Raw genomic sequence first — 16,747 nt, forward strand, 5'->3', positions numbered from 1 at the left:
CTGCAAGAGCAGTTAATGCTCTTCAATTCTGAGTATTCTTACCAGCTCCAGAATTTCCATTCCTATAGGTGTTTCATTATCAAATTGGATAATGGAATATCTGCTTTTGGAGACTAAATGCCTAAGACACAGTCCCAAAGAACTGAAAAGAAATGAGCAAACAGTGAACGTGAATTCATAATAGTAAATTTCTATGGTTTGTAGGCCATATACTTAAAGAAGACAATCTCAAATTTTATGTCTCTTCATGGATGTTAACTGCAATTTTGTTAACTAATAAGTATGTGAAAATACAATGCAACAAAATTAACAGCAAAAGATGTTTAAATACATCGTTGCAAAGGAAAGCAACATTGCAAATAAGCACAACCAAGTAGGTTTACTCTTGAATCATTTGGAGAATGCAAATAAATAAGATGTAACTGAATGCTAACCAGAGAAAATACAACAGAAAGACTGACCACCATGTTTGCGGTGTGAGAACCGGGGTTACTTACAAGTTCATGGTGGAAGGGAAAATGGTGTTATCATTTGAGAAAAAGCCAACTTGAGTATGCATTGCTCATTTCTATACACCTGTTCCATGCCTGACATTTTGGAAGAGGCTATAACCTAGCAATAAAAAGCATGTACACAGATGAATACATAAAGTATTACTTTCTATAAAATGTGATTAATAAAAATAAATAGTTTTTTGACAAATGGTACTGGAAATCCCAGGGCATTGACAAATTCAGTTAAGTAATTATCTTGAACTACTCAGAATAGGTAAGAAACCTTGACATAAAGGACAGATATCTCAAATTCGTAAGGATAAAGAGGAGAAAATTCAGGCTTCCTTTGGCTTAGTGATAGCTTTTTGGTAACACACAAGAAACACAACTCTTAGAGAAAAATATTGATAAATTGCTGTGGTGGTTTGAATGAGAATGCCCCTCAAAAGCACATATATGCACATGCTTGGAGGTGGTGGAGCTGTTTGGGAAGGGTTTGGAGATGTGGCTTTGTTGAAGAGTTGTGTCACTGGGGGTGAGTTTTGAAGTTTCATAAGCCCATAAAATTCCCAGCTCTCTCCCCCTTTCCATGCTTATGGATCAGGATGTAAGCTCATAGCCACTGCTTCAGCACCATGTCTGCCTGGAGCCGTGCTCCCCACCATGATGGTTATGGATTTGCCATCTGAAATTAAAAGCAATCCCCTAATGTAATGTTCTTTTTTTTTAAATATAACTTATCTTGTTCATGGTGTCTCTTCACAGCAATAGAAAATACCAAGACAATTGAATTTTGTCAAAATTTAAAATGAGTCCAAACAAAAACACAGTTAAAAGAATGAAAAGAAAAGCTAAAACTGTGAAAAATATTGCTATTTTCTTTGATAATGAAGGACTGACACAAAAAACACAAAGCACTCTTAAACCTTACAAAGAAAGACAACTCAATTTTTATTACATTTCTACTTTTTATATTACAGTTTACTCATTTTGTCTCCCAGCTGTAGCCCCATCCCTTCCCCTCCCAATCCCAACCTTCCTCCCTCATCTCCTCCTATGACCCTCTCCAAGTCCACTGAGAGGGAAGGTCCTCCTCCCCTTTCATCTGACCCTAGCCTATCAGGTCTCATCGGGACTGGCTGCAATGTCCTCCTCTGTGGCCTGCCAAGGCTGATCCCCCATTAGGGGGAGGTGGCCAAAGAGCTAGCCACTGAGTTCATGTCAGAGAGAGCCCCTGTTTCCCTTTTCTTGGAAACCCACTTGGATACTGAGCTGCCATGGACTACATTTGAGCAGGGGTCCTAGGTTATATCCATGAATGGTCCTTGGTTGGAATATCAGTCTGAAAAAAAGACCCCTGTGCCCAGATATTTTGGTTCTGTTGCTATGCTTGTGGAGCTCCTGTCTCTCCAGGTCTTTCTGTCTCCCCCTTCTTTCCTAAGATTCCCTGTACTCCACCCAATGTTTTTTTTTTTTAATGAATTAATTTATTTTTTTATGAGTCTCAGTATCTGCTTTGATACAATGCTGGGTAGAGTGTTTCAGAGGCCCTCTGTGATAGGTTCCTGTCCTGTTTCTTGTTTTCTCCTTCTTCCAATATCCATCCTGTTTGTCTTTCTGAGTGATGATCAATCATCTTACCCAGGGCTCTCCATCTAGCTCAACTTCTTTAGGTATACATATTTTTGTAGGTTTATCCTATATTATATGTCTAGTATCAACTAATAGTCCTTCCTAAAGATCCAGCTATACCACTCCTAGGCATACATCTAAAATATGCTCAAGTATACAATAAGGACATTTGTTCAACCATGTTCATAGCAGCTTTATTCATAATAGCCAGAATCTGGAAAAAAAAATCAGATGTCCCTCAATGATTGAATGGATACAGAAATTGTGGTACATTTACACAATGGGATACAACTCAGCAATTAAAAACAAGGAAATCCTGAAATTTGCAAGCAAATGGTGGGAATTAGAAAAGATCATCCTGAGGTATCCCCGAAACAGAAAGACACACACAATATATACTCACCTATAGGTGGATACAAAACAATTCAATTTTAAAAGAATTTAGTAATCCAGAGTAGTGGTTATCAATCTGTGAGTTGTGATCCTTTTGGGTTCAAAAGATCCTTTTCTGGGGTTCACATAGCATATATTCTGCATATCAGATACTTACATTATCATTCATAACAGTAGTAAAACCACAGTTATAAATTATCAACAAAAATAATTTTATGATTGGGGTCACCACAACATGAGGAACTGTATTAAAGGGTCACAGCATCAGGAAGGTTTAGAATCACTGATCTAAGATCAACACCTAAACAAAAAGAAATTTATAGATGGCAAACATGAGCCAGGGAAAATGCGTCTGAATCTATGCACAATAGGAAACGTGAGATCATTTCCTGACTACAAAGGTAAAATCTGAAACCATGACAATGGCAGAATCTGAACGAACAAGGAGAATCAGCCTCATTTATTTCTTCTGAGAATACAGAGCAGTACAGAAATTTTAAAATGTTTTAAAATGTTTTTAAAGGTAAACGTAGTCTTATCACATGGTCTAATTACTGCATTCTTGGGTAGTTTTACACAATTTTGATTGAAAACGTTTCCATAAAAAATAACCTCAAAGGAGTGTTTATGGTATTTTTACTCATAATAAAACCAATTCATATAATGCCAAGATGCTCTTGACAAGTAAACAAGAAGTAAAAATATTATTGGAAGAATGAGATATTGGGACATTAAGTATACTTTCATAAGTGAGAGAAATTAGTCTGATATGTTTACCTCCCACCTAATTCCAAAGATGCTCAAGTCTGTAAAAACCCAACTGCAAGGACTGTGAAAAGATCTAGAATGAACAGTGTCTTGAGACAAAGTGACGGACAAGTGAGGAGATTGTTGTAAGACAGTGAGACAGTTCTTCAAATACCATAATAAAATATAAATGATTCTGTGCCATTGTCCAAACACACATCGCATAGTATGCCAAGAGAGAACTTTGTTAGGGACACTGGACTTGAGTTATGAACTGCACAGCAGTATTGACCCAGCTTCCATAGCAGATGAACGATACGCAAGATGCTATTCATAGGGAGAGTCAAGGATGTGAACAGATGTGGAAACTCCAACTCTTATGTTTCATTTTGTTTCTCTAGGCTTTAAGTTACTCTAACATCATGCACAAATTTTAATTTTATGAACTTCATTCCATGTATCAGTATATACAAACTGCAAAGTGATTACACTGGGTCAGGAAGACAGAGCAAAGGCAGCAGATATTTTGTGTCCCCAGTATGCAGAAATCTATTTAAATCTATTTAAAATCTGTTATTCTACAGTATCTAAAGCACATTAAGAGTTAAACAGATCTTGAGTGATAGGAAGATGTATGTGTGAAGGCACAGGGAAGGAGCTTGTTATTCTAATGGCCATGGCATTTCAAAGCTTCCAAAGCATTATAATTGTGTATACTATGTACTTTATATATCTTCAGTTGTTTTTATGATTTATTTTCTTTTAGAGGAAACATCTTTAAAATTCATTCCTCTTGATTCTGTGTTTAAGCTGACTTAATTTTTATCTATGATTAAGTTTTTGACATAGTACATATATATCTATATCTGTATGAACAGGGTGTTTGAATTATTGATATTTATGTAAAAATATACTTTGTTGGATTTTCAACATTTTCCCATTTTTATTCTGCATACTTTCTAGACATTAACATTATAAATTTAATATAAATCATTTTTTAGAAATATTTTCATCTGATGATTGATAAAAAATGTATGAGAACTTTATTTTTACTAAAATGAAATAAGCTAGGGTTGAATTGGCAGTTTTTAGTGGGAAATACATGTGTCTCTCTGGGCAAAATAAATTAGCAAGCATGCTGAATTCTCCAGCCCTGAGTAATTAAGACTGGGCATATAATACAAACATAATTCTGGTTAATCAGTGAAGTAAGTTTCCAAGTATTTGTTTTCAGAATTGTATCAAAAAGGCTTACACATTTTACAGAAAGGATGCAAGTAAAACAGTCATTTATATATCATTCAGTTCCCTGGAGAGGGACTTTTAAGTTGCCTTTTCCTCAAGTCTTTCTAAAAATAAAATAGCGAACAGTTTACAAAAGAGGTAAGTGTAGAAGCTCACAGGCTTATGTGACATTGAGTGTGATAGAGTTTCCGTGGTCCATAAAACTTGCTAAAGGATGCTGTCCTGTAACACACTTCCATGGATACTTAAAGTCCAGAGAGCTGTGCGAACACATCACGTCTCAGTTTCACGCTTTTAAAGGCACCAGCCCTGAGATCCAGCGCACACCTTCTGGTTGGGTGGAAGCTTGCATGTGAGAATGAACTGCTGGAGGGAAGAAGACAACGGATGAAAAGTGAGCATGGGGAAGCCACACAGCTGCGGTTGCAAATCCAGTCAGATCATGGTTCTGAGAATTCTGACTGGGGTAGAGGACACAACCGAGATACGGAGACTCGCTGGGTAGTCACTGAGACACGTGCCAAGGATGGAAGCTAGACAAATACTAGAAACAAAAACTACACGATGCTCTAAGTTCTACACTAAGTGTTTTGTGTGTAATGCAGTTTGCATTGCATAGATTCTATATATTACATTCATTTATTATTTTAAATTACGCAATATTTTTGCCCTGAAGCAGGAAATAAATACAAATTACTGCCTGCGTTCCACAGACTGTCTCAGCTTTTTGCTCCAAAGTTCTTTTTCTCTTCCTAAAAAATCAACATCTTCCCTCTCCAGACAACAAAGAACACATTGGCATATTACCTGAAGTAAATTTTATTACAAAATCATTCTGATTGGATGAGAAGAAATGTTTGAATCATTTAGTAATGTTTTGGAAAGGTGGAGTAAAGCTTTAAGACTTTTCCAAATTCATTTCTGAAATGTAAACCAAACTGAAATATTACAGTATTTCTTCAGCTTTTTGAAGGTAGCAGTCAGATGCCTAAAACACCTGAGACTTTGAATAAATAGTCCACAAAGTCAGCCAAGCTCAAAATACCGAAGAGCTAAGTGCTGCTGTTTGATTTACACAGTTTGCAAGTTTACTCTGAATTTTTCCTGAAGTGGAAAGCATGCATAGATTTTCATTGCAGATTTCCCCGAGCCCTCCCTTCCTGTCTCATGAGGATGTCCTTTATCCTTGCCATGGGAGCTCAGTCTATTGTAGTATCAGGCTAAAGTCACTGGAAAAGCAAGTGGATGAAGACTGTGTCTTTTTGTGTTATTTCAGGAGTTGTGTAGTATACCTTATGTGCCTCTGAATGTTTCTATGTGCGTGTCAAAGTACAGCTTTAATACCAGCAAGGTAAACTGAGTAGAGGAGTAGCTCCCTGGCTGCTGCCTGGCTGGTGATCCAGCAGACTCTTTCTGAGGGTAATTTTCCAGAGCCCGACAGAACTGACGGTGACCAACCCTGGCTTCCGCTGTTAGTGGTAAACTGAGGGGTCAGGATTAAATTGCTGGCTGTGGGGCAGTGCCGATGGTTCCTGGTGGGGGCTTACAGAAACCGTGTAAGAGGAGCCTCATGTAAGCAGGGCTAGGGCTGTTGGCTCCTAACTGGGGCTTCCATTGGTTATGGCAAGGTTCTAATAAGAAAAGGAAAGCAGGAGAGAAAAAGATCACACGTACACACACACTTACACTTGATGATGAAGTAAGACCTACTCCAGCAGGTCGGTCCCAAATACCCTCTTAACCTGTTTTTATTTAGCTTCTCTTACATGCGTCTTTTATTTTACACACACATGCATGCATGCATACATACATACATACATATATTGGATGGATGGGGCAAACGCCACAGATTGAGCACCAACCGAACCTTACAGACATTCATATCCACATACTTGGTGGGTGGAAACAACTCCAAATAGGAGGTTCCAAACCACCCTTTCACTCTTTTCCCCACATCTTATAAATCCCAGCAAAATCTTTCAAGCAGTACAAAAATCTCAGCGTGGTTACATTCTATTTTTCTTAAAGCGAATGATTACAATGAGTGTATGTAAGAAAACCATGTTCCCTGATACCTTCAGTAGTCAAATGTTTTACGTATTATGGGCGGAAAACAAATATGAAAAACAAGTTTATTCCAGGAACCCATAAACATTTGTAACTAAACCACTTGTTATAAATTAACAAGGTGAGCAAGCAAAGTGATTCCTCAGCCAGCTTTTCTTTCCTGGAGGGCTGCAGTTTGCAGTTACAAAGAAAGAATCAATTATCATAAAAAGTAATGTCATAAAATTTTTAAAAGGATAAAAAAACCCTTAACTTTTATGTAAAAAAAATAATCAGCCATTTCTCCTTTAAATCTTTAAACTGTACTTCTACTCATTAATACTTTTTATTAAATAATAACAAGAAGCTGAGGCAAAAAAATGGGTACAAGAAATCACCTTAAAGCCCAGCTTCAGAGATGACTCAGCTGGTAAGGCACTTGCATTACAAGCATGAGGATGAGAGTTCAAATCTCCAGCACAGATGTAAATATTTAGAGCATTGGTGCATAGCAGCAATCCTAGCAGTGGAGAAGCAGCAACAGGAATGAATCTGACCAGGGAAGTTGTCCAAATCAGTCGATTTCATGCTCAGTGAGAGATTCTGTTGCAAATAATAATAATAATAATAATAATAATAATAATAATAATAATAACAATAATGTAGAAAATTATTAAAAACATGCCTTATATCATTAAACTTTGGCATCCACATACACTAACAAATGAGCACACAAACACACACATGAGGCCAAATATATTTAAGAAACTCAGTAATTGTGTAAAGAACAGTTTATATGAAGCTGAACACTGATTTTGCCTTCTTGACCTATAAAAACATCAAAACCCATACAACATTGATGGTGATAAGTCCGTGGATATTACTCCTTATACACTCAAAATTTAATGACACCCAAGACTTGGTGGCTCATAAAGCAGTTAGTGCAAAGTAAACACTAATGCAAAAAGTTCAATGAGTAGAATGAATTCTGTGCAGTCATTTGACTTGCTATTCCAACCCCATCCTGAATTTCTCTGTATGTTCCCCTTCCCTCTCCCTTATGACTTCACCTCTCAATACAATTCTACTAAAACTCAGAAACATTATTCTTTGAATTTGAGTGTCTCTCCTGAATACCTGTGACCTCTTTAAAGAGACACAAACTGCTGGGTGGGAAGAGAGAGAGCTTCCTTCTCTGAAGCCTAGCCAGACACCCTGTGTTTGCTTGCGGTATGCACCATGCCCTTTTGCACCCAAAGACTTTGTCCCCTGCACTCCTCAAGGGACCTATGACTACCTAGTTAACTCCAATTTCTCTCCTGAATGATGCAAGTGCCACATGGTGAAGAAAGTTTCTCCATGAGCTGCACACACCACAGAGTGATGCCATTCCTGTGTCTCAGCGACCCCTGGTCCACATCTAGTACACATGCCAAACACTAGGGACCAGAACTCCTCGAGAACTGTGCCATGCCATTACCTCCTGACATCTGAGGGACCCCTTCCGGAAGTAACATTGAACACACGGTGGGTTTTTATTGAGGACAAGTACACTGTTTTTTTGTTTTGTTTTTTATCTCACGCCCTACAGTCACTCCTTGCTGTAAGATGGCCTAAGCATCTTTGAATGACAGAAACACAAGATCACGAAGTTGGATAAGGTTGATGACTAAAGCACTCCACACACGTCAACATAAAGGAGACATTTATCCGGAGATAAACATCTGTGTTTCTGGAAGTGTCAAGATTCTCAGAAGAGCTTCCATAACAGCACGCTTTATTATATGGTAACTGTAAACAGCAGTGGCTGTGTTTATTGCATGTTATGGTCCAGAAATTGTGCTAAGCTTTTCCTTTTGAGGATTATCTTAATCTGCACAGTAACTCCTGTAGGAACAATCTACAATTACTTCCTTTGATTCATGGGTTTTGAAAAACGATACACTTGGAGCTGAAGGACTTGCTCTTAAGACTGAGCAATAGGAAAGAGCAGAGAAGTGAGATAAACATATGGCTACAGTTTCTTAAAGAAAATGGGATAAATAAACATTTTGGTTCCATTTTTAAACAAGAAGAATATAAAAATACAAACATAAGTTATCTTTAAAGACGGAATCAGCTTTAATAAAATTTTAAAAAATTGTGAACTTTAATGTTCAACTAGTACATCTGTGTTGATGGAGAAATGGAAAAAACAGAATACTTTAGCCATAGTTGACAAAGGATGCAGCTACACAGAGGTTAACGAGAGAGATGAAGACATGAAAGTAAATATAACTTTACATTGCATACATGTAAAGAATTTGGAAGATTTCTCACTGTTTTAACTGTAGTGATGCTACACTCCTGCAGCATTTTAATTTAAAGCTATAAAAGTTGTTTCACACATGATGTTTTTATATGAGTACTTCCAGTTCATGTCACTTTAAATAAGTTTAAATAATATCACACTGCATTTGTATTATTTCATTTTCTTTTTTAAAAAAGTTAACAAGCATTGTACCATGGGTATAGGATATGACTTTAACGGACATCTGCGATACCATCTCCATCTGGCAGAACAATAGTAGTCATTGATGGGGCCCCTGAGCACCCAGCCATTGGTTCTTGGCCAGATTCACAGTTCCAGGCATATTTCCTCCTGTGAAGTGGGACAATCACAAAGTGGTTGGTCAATTTAAGAAATCAACTTCCTGGGCACTGCGGCCTCTGCTCCATAACATCCGTTCTAGTTCCTCTCTGCTACTGTGAGAAACAGCATGATCCAAAGCAGTGTGCGGAGGGAAGGGTTTGTTTTTATTACATTTACCCATCAAACTGCAGTAACTCAAAGGAGGAACTTGGAGGAAGGACCCGAGGAAGAGATGGTGAAGGAATGCTGCTCTGTGGCTTGCTTCCTGTGGCTTGCTCAGTTGGCTTGCTTTTTTAAGTAGCTTCCTGGATCACCTGCCCAGGCACCACCCACAGAGGGCTGTACCCTCCCCTTCAATCAGCAATTTAAAAAAAATGCCTCACAGTCATTCCTACAAGCCAATTTAATGGAATCTTTCTGTCAGTTGAGGTTTCCTGACTCAATATGAACTTAGTTTGTGACAAATTGAAAAGAAAATTAATGAGCACAATACTGGAAGTTTTTATGTGAGCTGCTGAGGTAAAGTCATCAATAGTCTTAGGAGAAAGCAGGGTACAGGACAGGAGCATACCATAAAAGGCCTCTGCAGGGTATCAAAGCAGATGCTGAGATGCATAGCCAAACTCTGGGTAGAGTGCAGGGACACTCATGAAAAAAGGGAGAGATAGAAAGACCTGGGGATGACAGGAGCTCCACATGGAGAGCAACAGAATCAAAATGTGTGGGCCCAGGGGTCTTTTCTGAGACTGATACTCCAACCAAGAACCGTGCATAGATCTCCTGCATAGATGTAGCCGAAGGCAGCTCAGTGTCCAAGAGGGTTCCCTAGTAAGGGGAAGGGACTGTCTCTGACATGAACTCATGGACTTGCTCTTTGATCACCTCCCCATGGGGGGCAGCTTTACCAGGCCACAGAGGAAGACAATGCAGCCAGTCCTAATGAGACCTGATAGGAGAGGGTCAGAGAGAACAGAGGGAGGACCTCCCCTACCAGTGGACAGGGGAAGGGGCATGGGAGGAAAAGAGGGAGGGAGAGTGGGATTGGGAAGGGATGAGGGACAGTTCTATAGCTGGGATACAAGTTGAATAAATTTTAATAAATTAAAAAATATCGTCTTAGGCACTGTGATCATAAACTTCAATAATTACTGGAATGGCAAGACATACCCATGGGCCAATAGGGTCATGAATGTTTTCTGTCCTGTGGTTAAAGTGTATGTTTTCTACAAAATTGGGTCTTAAAATTGATATTTTTGGAAGGTGGGGAAACCAAGAGCAGTATCAATAGGTTATGTTTTAGAAGGGTGATCTCTGAAATACCCAACGACTCAAGGCGAAGTATTCTATATTTGGCTCTGGGCTTTTTATTTGAAAATTTATGACTTCTGGAAGGGACATGAACTGGAAGTTTCTGGTTTCCTTGAAGACACAGTTTTGCCATGTGTTGTTTTGTTGCAAGGTGGGCTCATGATGTTTTGCTGGAGGTTGGCTTGTGAAAGGACATGAGATGTTTTGCTGTGAGCTCTCTCATGTGAGGGGTATGACTTTGGCCACCTGAGAACATCCGTGGGTGGACTCTGAGGAAAGAAGACATATAGGGGCTCACACACAGTGAGACATTAAGTTTTGGTTCAACATCACTGTGTTGATCTTCGTGTGCTTCGAAACCTGACTTCGCAGAGAGGAAAGGTCCAGAGAACTTCTTGGGGCAATCCAAATGAGTCTTGAGGCTTTTGCTGATTTCCTGTTTTCACTTGGTGTTAGCCTTTGGATTGGACTGCTTGTATCCTGACAACTGGGTTTGGTAATCCCCTAAAGACTCATCGACCCTGATCAACAGGAATTAGATAAAAGAGGTCTACAGCCCTTTTGCCTACTTGTCTCCTATGTAAGGTCAGGGGTTGGAAGGGAGGTAAAGGTTGCCTGCTCTTTGGTCACTTGCCCCTGGCCATGGGGCCTTGTCAGGCCACAAAGGAAGAGAATCCAGACAGTCCTGATGAGATGTGATAAGCTATGGACAGATGGCAAAGGAGTTGAACTCTCACTTGCAGTGAACTAAGGAAAAGTGATGGGGGAGAAGGAGAGAGTGAGGGTAGGAGGAATTGAGGGAGGGGGCTGTAATCAGGTTGTATAACAAATAAATTATAAAATAAATAAGAAGAAAAGAACCCTAAATAAAGTAGGTTTGATGAAAAATCTAAGCCTCCAAGAATGTTATTCTGTGACCTCATCAAAGACTTTTTTTTTCTATTTTTTGTACAGTTGAGGGTGGATTCACAACTTTTCAAAGTGAAGAGTAAGTGTTAGGGGAACAGTCAGTGCTTAGTCACAAATGGAATAGTAACATCACACCTCTCCCTGAGAGGCTGAAGGACCATCATGGAAGAGGGGACACAAAGACTGTGAGGTCAGAAGACTGGAGAGGATGAGTGTGAAACACAGTCTTCTAGACACCAGAGATCTGTAGCCCTCATGTGCTCATCATGGCTGAGGTTGATCGAGTTCAAATCTGTGAATGTCCAGCATGGCGAAGAAAGGGGCTCAGGCACCCCCAACCATAGGAGCTACTGACCGCTGATGACTTTGGGGGGAGGGGGGAAGAAGGGGTGGTTTGTTTTTGAGATCAGAGACCCTGGTAGGTACCAACGCTTCAGTGGCTAGCCCACCCCTGTGAGCAACTCACATCTGATTAGTAACCACAGGAAGTCGGAAGGGTGGTAGAATTCTTGAAGGATGTAGGGACAGGATAGCAGGGTGCCTATGATCAAAGTCTCCTGAACTGTCTGACTTTCTCAAAACATTGAGATACACGTTAAAACAAAAGTTCAAAAAGTTAAGAGAAAACTTTCACTTTCTCTTTCCTTACACTCCCTATCATTTCTTTGATTACCTTTGCTCTTATTTGGGGGATGATTTTTTTTTTTTTTTTTTTTGGTGGCAAATTTATTTCAAATGTTATGAAATAACAGGAATGCCTGTGAAAGAGGGTGATGTAAGAGAGAATGGCGTGTGCACAGGTGATGTCATGGAGAATGAGACTGTGGGGAATATGCTGCTAAAGCTCTCAGGTCATGTGTTCTCAGCAATATCATCCTGCATGTTGATGTGTATGGAAGAGGGACAGCATGGGTTCAGGAAAATGTTTGCCAATATTTTGCTGAACAGAGAGAATATGGGTGTCAGATGCGGAGAGTCCTGAACTGCCCGGGTCACATTTTCTGATGTTCCTCTGGGCTCAGTCCCTTGTTGCAGGAACCTGATTTCTGGTGAGAATGGAGTTCACCATAGGGATTTACTGTGTCTCCTCAGATTTATTAATGAAACCCACTGCCACATAAACGTTCAACCTTCCTGAATATCTCCAGGTGCATCACTTGATATCTTGTGATTTAAAAACACATTTCCATACGCATCAAATTAAGACAATATTTATATTTAAGAAAATATTTTCTTCCTCTGAATACTAGTTAGTTAGAAGTTTAGTGGCGCTGCTGTGGCTAAGGGTAACCATGCATGCGGATCTGCCTGGTGCTCTTGCCTAAACCCTGCTCCCAGCTGAGACTCCTGCTGCACATGTCTTTTATAGGAGAATTTGATCACTGGGCATGGAGAAAAGAATGGAAAAGGTCAGCCCCAACTGTTCCATCTAAAACTCGAATCCAAAACCACGCAAAAGCCGGAAAGTATTGGTGTTTGCAGTGCTGTTGGCAGGGAACCTCTTGTTCAGCTGTAATCGGTTTTAAGCTACTTTTATACATGATGTATTTTCTCAGCTTTTACCCTGAAGTATTCATCCGAAAGTGCTGCCTGCCTTATTCTATACCCCAACACCTTCAACAGTGGCCCCTAATTATCATTTAAATGTATCAGTACTTTCCAAAAAGCAACAGCAATTTTCTTCTTCAGTTGCTTACTTCGGATGAAAGCATTGCTTAGCGAAGAACAAACGAGAAAAGAAAAGATTATGGAAAGATAAGGAACTGAATATTAATTTTTCAGATCAAGCAAACAGTTAAAATGCTTCCGGATTTACATGGACCTTCATAAATAAAATAAGTAGCAATTTGACGTCAAATGATTGGACCTAATGTTTTGCTCCTTGGAAATCTTGGAATGTGAGTAATGCATTTATTTATGCTGTTGAAAAATAGGTATTCAGTAGTTATATGAACTCACATGTAACATTTGCAAATAACAATACCATTTTAAACTGGTTTAAGGATTTGAGTTATTTAAATAAGTTTTGTTAGCTTTTTTTTTTCTATTCAAGCAGATACTTGTGGACTAAACAACCACTGCAAAGTGGGTATGGAGTTCTATTCAGAGAGTCCACAGCAGTAGTTCAAAGAAGTCACATTTTCATTTAATTCCAGATGTGATATAATTCTGCCCAAACTTCGGTATATTTATGAGAAGGGAGAGCCCTGCTGGGATTTCACACAATGGGAAACACGACAAAATACGCTCATAGAATTTGAGTAGGCACAGGTGGATAGCTCCTCAGTTCATTTAGTTTTGCTTTAACAGATTTTAGTCTTAGCATGGACTGCTGGAGGCCCAAGCCTGTCAGAAGAATAAGCTGTAAAGCTCAACAGCTACCAAAACTTCATGTCCACATTACTGATGAACTTGCTCTCTCAGCCTCTAAAGCATGGTGGGATCTGAAGCTTGACACCCCTGTGTCCAGACCACACTCCTCTTCTGAGACCAGGTGAGTTGGGGGAGGCTTGCTTTGTGTCTGTCAGAAGGTAACCCCCAAAACAAGCCCCGCTGTAGCCTTTTTCCGGTTCCATGCAAAGTTAACTTATTTGAAAAAATAGTTATACACATTATTGGTAAGAACATGATTACTATAGATGTATGGTTCTTGGATCCAGTGGTGAACCTTTCTAGGAAATAGGTGGGGATTATAACTCAAAGGGACAGGCACGGCACATGACTGAAGTTTGGAGACACAAGTTGGAGAGGGAAGGGTGTAGGCAGAGTTCCAGGAAGCACTACCTTTTCCGGGACAGAGTCTGCAGAAGGCTCTTTCTTCAACCTACTCTTTGGCTTCTGTTATTGACTTCTAAAAATCACATAGGAAGTGACTCTGTTGTTTTGTGGCACATCCTTCTGTATTGTGCGACTACAATACTCATCCACACGAAGAATAGCATCTGAAGTTTTGAAGACAATGCACACCACGGTCACGGTGGCACGCATGCAGCTTATCTGCATGAAGCTTTCAACATATGGGAGCGTATTGTCAAATTGATGCTTAAGTTATTTGTCATCTAGCCTTAAGTGGAGTTCTTACGCTGAACATCCCCCTCCTTCTTGACTCTAAATCTAATTTAATTCGGGACTTTCTTATGCTATGAATGCCTTTGTCTCCCAGTTTTTATCTTGGAGTCTTAAAATTCAGTGTGGTGGTATTAGAAGGTAGGGCTTTGGAGGTGATGGGTTTTAAATAAACTCCTTGGGAGTGGTCTCAGCAATAGGATACCAGGGGACTACAGTTCTCTTTACGGGTTTTTGGAAGCTGTAGAAGGGCTTTTACCTAGGAATAAGTCTATTAACACTTTGGTCTTGGACTCTAAGCTTTGAGAACTCTAAGAAATAAATGTCTGTCATTTGAACTTCCTAGTATTTAATATTTCATTACACAAGCCTAGATGACTAATGCACTTCTGAAAGGAGAAAAGTGGATATCCAGCACACTAAAACTACTCAAAGTTGGAAGACCTCATCCAAAAATCATTAACTATTTCCATCTTCTCCATTTGCCTTATTAAATTAAGGAAGTGTGTGTTTTAATCAAGCTTTCTAAATGAGCACTTTCTCCCTGAAGAAGTAATTAATAACCCATGAATGTTAATTATGTTCGCCAGGTTAATTTTCACCCAGGTTTGCATTGCACAAGAGATCTGAAGTTGATATATCATCTTCCACTTGGAGTGCCACCTGCGAATCTTGGGAATTTGTGATGTTTTCTAAACTTAAGATTAGAGCTTACAGTCAGTCAAACATGCAGAAGTGAGCCTGACTGCAGAGTGAGTTCTAGTCTGGGCCATTAAAGAGACTTTGTGGGGGTTGTGGAGACTGGATTTCTGTTCCATAAACTCTATTAAATAAATTCTATAATGACTATTTAATGCAGCCCTCAAAGTTAATCAAACATTTCCCATTTCATGGTTAAGATAGATTGTACTTAATAACGAGCAGGGTGATTGACAGGCTGATTCATGAAGTAACTCAAACCACAGTGCTCTTTAGATGCTTATAGGAAACCCTGGATGGCAGCCACCGTCTTGGTGGTTACCCTGTTCAAGGAAGCAAAGATCAAGGCAGTCCTGGTGAATATCATTTGAAGATTTCTGTGAAGGTACAACCTACCTCTCCTCTACTCATTGTAATGACGGATTTTGCCAGGTTACTCTTACCAACCAGGTCACACGTGAGTGAAGCTAGCTTTAGTAGGAAGTCATAACTGATTCGAAAAGTAGAACAACAGAGCAATACTGACTCTGTGATGACATCATTCAGTGCCTAAATCTCAATATGATGTTTCTCATTCTTTCCTTCATGGTATAGTGATGTGTTAACTATTCGAACCAAGCCTGCTACAGTGGTAGCAAAACGTAGTTCTTTGTGATGGCGGGATAATAATATTTCATCGCGTGTATCTAGCAAACTTTGAGAAGTCAGAATTTATTCCTCCCTATGGTCCTCTAAACGATAGATATTTTTCATTCAAGATCTCAATACATTTAATTTTTAAACTGAATATAGAATTTAAAGACAATTGTCACTTCCTTTTCAGCAAGAAGCCAAATGTCCAAAGTCATAAAAGTTACCTTAAGGGGTCCACTTATTCATATTGTAATCATATTAGGAAGAAATGTGGTTTTAATATACTTAGCATTAAAAGATGGCCATGATTTTCTACTAATTAAGAGAACAGATTAATTAATTACTAAACAAATATTTAAGGGCACTTGTTCTGAAAGACATTTAAAATTTACCATGTTGAAAAATAATAAGTGTGTTGTTTAGAAGCAGAGCTAGGCCAAGGACTTCTTTGTGTTATTTAATAATTTTGCAGTTTTAAGCAAACCAAGTAAAATCATGGAACTTTAATTTAAAACGAAGGCTGACATTACTGAAGTGATATTTACATGTAATGCCTTTAATCATTTGTCAATAACTTACACAACTTTAAATTTATGCTAAGTGTTAAAAGAAATGCTTAATCCACAAGGGCTTTTGTTAGGAAATATGTAAATATAAGTTATCATTCATATTTTAATAAACATAAACAGTGAATTATAGACTCAATAAAGGATGTTAGACATAAGTTACTAAGACTGAATTTATGTTTGCTAAAGTCTATAAATCTTAAGTGTTAGTGATTAACTTTATGTGTGTATACAGTCTTCACACTCCTCACAGCAGGTCAAGGCATGAAGCTGCCTCACATATGGAGAGAGAAAACATTTCTCCTGCCTGGAGGTATTGTCCCATGCTCCATCCCAGTTAATAACCTTCCCATGAAAAAACTGTTCAGACTTCTGTG

The sequence above is a fragment of the Meriones unguiculatus genome, chromosome 16, assembly GCF_030254825.1.
Source record: "Meriones unguiculatus strain TT.TT164.6M chromosome 16, Bangor_MerUng_6.1, whole genome shotgun sequence".
NCBI classification, from domain to species: Eukaryota; Metazoa; Chordata; class Mammalia; order Rodentia; family Muridae; genus Meriones; species Meriones unguiculatus.